A 3,237-nucleotide genomic window follows, 5' to 3' on the forward strand; every position below is an offset into this window, starting at 1 on the left:
ATGGGGGACTTTTGGGATAGCATTGGAAAGGTAATTGAGGAAAATACGTAATAAAAAAATATTAAAAATTTTAAAAAAAGAAAAGAAAATAGCCCGAGATGGCTTCAGAGATGATAGCAGCTTTCTGCTAAAAGTCGGCTTCCAACAGCCTTCTTCCTGCAGGGGGCAGACCGATTTACCATCTTCTTGCAGTAGGTCCCTGGGGACCATGACCTGAATCCCACAGGGTCTTCTCTTCTGTGGAGAGTAGGTTTGGCTTCAACATGTGTTCTGAGTTTTCTCCAGTGTTCATGTCAAAAATCTGGAGAAAGTTGCTCACAGTGATTTTCTTTGTAAAAGTGCAACATGTCCTTCTGAGATGTCAAGGGTCCAAGTGGCAGAACTGGTTTGTGATTCAAAGCAAAGGAAGAAAGTAAACTGTGCAGTGCTTGTGGGTGACTTTCAGATCGCTCAGGCTCTTACCAGGGAACTGCGAAGCCATCACCCTTTCTCTCCGTGCGCCAGATCAGCCTTTCTTCTTTTTCTTCCAGTTGTTCTTCACTCATTCCCAGACCAACTTCTTTTTTAAAAGGAAAAATTAGATACTTTTATAAAATAAAATTTAAGCTTAGAACATCTCTTTGTGTCAAGTGAAATTTTTGGCTTACACACATTATCAAAGATGGGAGAATTCTATTATCCACTCTCCTGGCAAAACAGAAAAGTCTATGTTCTTGTCCCCAGACAGCATGGAATGTCATTTGTTATGTGTGAGAGTGCCCTTCTTTGTTTATTTTGTTTTGTTTTTAGAGCCATGTTGCTTGCTTATTGATTCATGAGTTAAGGATATCCATCGAAAACTGTAGAAAACTGTGATCTGCACACTCAGTGCCTATTTCACTTATATGACTGATTCTACTTTCAGTGTTAGTTTCTAAGCACAACGCCACCCAGTTGAAACAAACTATAAGCTGCTCATGAAATTTAAAGTCTTCTATTTTAAATTTCCTAATAACCAACCTAAAGCTCTAAAAGCTTAATTTTAATACATGATCCATCTTAATTTAACTTAATATAGCCAAACTCTTTTCATTTTCAACACATAATATAAAAATATTAGTGAGATAAATTATATTCTTATAGAATGGACTAAGTTAACAGAACCTGCTGTGTGTTTTCTATTTACAACACATCCTGGTTCACACTGAGCAGTTTCATGAACTGAAGAGTTGCCTGTGGTTGGCGGCATCTGTTGGGAAGCGCTGACTGGTGTCAGGTGACCTCTACCTTCTACATTCATCCTCTGGGTTGTCGAAAAAGTTGGAACTGTTTCCTCTGGGTCAGTTCTCTTCTTCTGTGCAGAGCTAACTAAACCATTCAGGACTTTTCACTGTGCAGTGAAAGTCGAAACGGACCAGGAGAATAATGTCACCGCTTTAATTCCTTCCTGGAGAAGATGCAACGCACTGTGGTAGCAGAGAGGAACTGACAGAAATGAGCTTAAAGCCATGAATTGCCCGTCTAGACTTCTCTGCTGTCTGTGTTTCAGTTTCCCCTTGGTATATTTTTAAAGTCATCTCGTTTATTTGATGACCATCTGGCTACAGATCAACCAGTTACTTTCCCCAAAAGTTGTACCTGGTAATCTTCCAAAATTGCTTTTAAATAACATTCTTAAATTGTAGCAATAAACAATGCAGAAGATATACTTAAACAATGCTGCAGTTCATCAAAAGCACATCAGCAATTTCAACTCTTATTCCTTGTGTTATAAAAATCAATGTTTTGGCTACATTTAAATGTGTTTTCCGTGTAATTGTTTACACAACTCTAGTAATGCAATGTAATGGCTGTAAGATCAGACTGATACTTAAAAAAAAAACTCTTAGATTTATTTATTTTATTTTACATGTATGAATGTTTTTCCTACTTGAATGTGTATGTATGTATGTGTATGTATGTATGTATGCATGCATGCCTGGTGCCTGCACAGCTCAGAAGAGGATGTCAGATCTCCTGAAGTGGAGTTACAGATGGTTGTGGACCACTGTGGGAGTTCAGGGAACTGAAGAACACCAGTGCTCTGCAAGAACCACAAGTATTCCTTCAGACCAAAGCTATTTTTTTTTTTTTACTAAAAACATAGAAATACTTAGTCCTTGTCTTTTCCTGTAGACCACGTTCATTCGTGCTTACATTTCTGTATTTGCTGGGTCACTAATTTTAAAAATTACATCCAAAGGATACGGCAAAACCCAGGCAATGTAGCATAATTGTTTATTTCTCAAGCTTGTAAGATGCCCTTCATTTGTCGATAGAACATAGACGATCTGCTCTACAGTTGGTGTCGTAGTTTAAATGCAGGCAGGCAAGGTGCTATGTATATGAAAAATAACTGAGCTCCAAGTGTTTAGTACTGAAAACAGGAACCGGTTCTTAACGATTTATTTTATATAACAATCTTGGCAATTCGCTGCCACCAGCAGTTTGAGTGCACTTCCAGCTGCGATTGGGATCCCAGGAATGGCAGAGCTCTTTAGTGTAGTGGTAAAATACACACATTCTTGTACTAGCATGTGCAGAGAGACCTAAATTGACCTTGGTTTTGTTCTCAGCAAAAGGACATGGCCTGCTCAGTGTGGTTTTTACAGCTCCTGTTTGATGGGTGCTGTCTTTTTTATAATAAATCCATGACCCCAGAAGATAACAGCCTGACAGACATGGCATTAAGACCCTCAGAGCCACCCTCGGCTTTCTCCTCTCTGTCCATTACATTCTCCTAAGAGTCTACTTTGACTTCGCTGTGGCTTTCATTTCTAACGAGTTCCTGAGCCACCACTGCCACCATAAGCACTAACCACTGGCCACCTTCCCACCACAGCCCTACTCAGGTCTGTCCTATCTGTATCTGGCTACCCCTGTGGGTTCCAGAGAACAGAGCACCAGAAGGAAATTCTTCTGGAATATTTTTTTAAATAATTAACAACAATGATATAAAATAATTCTTAGGATGACCAAATAGCAAAATGCCTCCAAACACAGAAAAAGTAAATTCACTAAGATAATTCACTAAGATAATTAGGAATAATTATCTTAAATCCAAAAAAAAAAAAAAAAAAGTACCAAAGGTCCTGTTATAAAAAACTGCAAGACAGAATTAACTTCATTTTGTTTTTTTTTTTTTTAATATTTTTATTACATATTTTCCTCAATTACATTTCCAATACTATCCCAAAAGTCCCCCATAGCGCCCCCCAC

At 38.3% G+C, this 3,237-nt stretch overlaps 1 protein-coding gene and 1 long non-coding RNA gene across 2 annotated transcripts in view; one reads left to right on the forward strand and one right to left on the reverse strand.

The window, feature by feature from the left end:
- Positions 1–3,237, forward strand: part of Ccdc192 (coiled-coil domain containing 192) — a 197,937-nt gene that overhangs the window by 14,359 nt on the left and 180,341 nt on the right.
- LOC110284606 overlaps positions 1–3,237 on the reverse strand; it is a 7,052-nt gene that overhangs the window by 2,632 nt on the left and 1,183 nt on the right. Inside the window, exons 2-3 of the long non-coding RNA XR_002376964.1 lie at positions 1,267–1,426; positions 463–559 (exon numbers count right to left, since the gene is read on the reverse strand). This is a non-coding gene — a long non-coding RNA (uncharacterized LOC110284606). The remainder of the gene's footprint in view (positions 1–462; positions 560–1,266; positions 1,427–3,237) is intronic.

The sequence above is a fragment of the Mus caroli genome, chromosome 18, assembly GCF_900094665.2.
Source record: "Mus caroli chromosome 18, CAROLI_EIJ_v1.1, whole genome shotgun sequence".
NCBI lineage: Eukaryota > Metazoa > Chordata > Mammalia > Rodentia > Muridae > Mus > Mus caroli.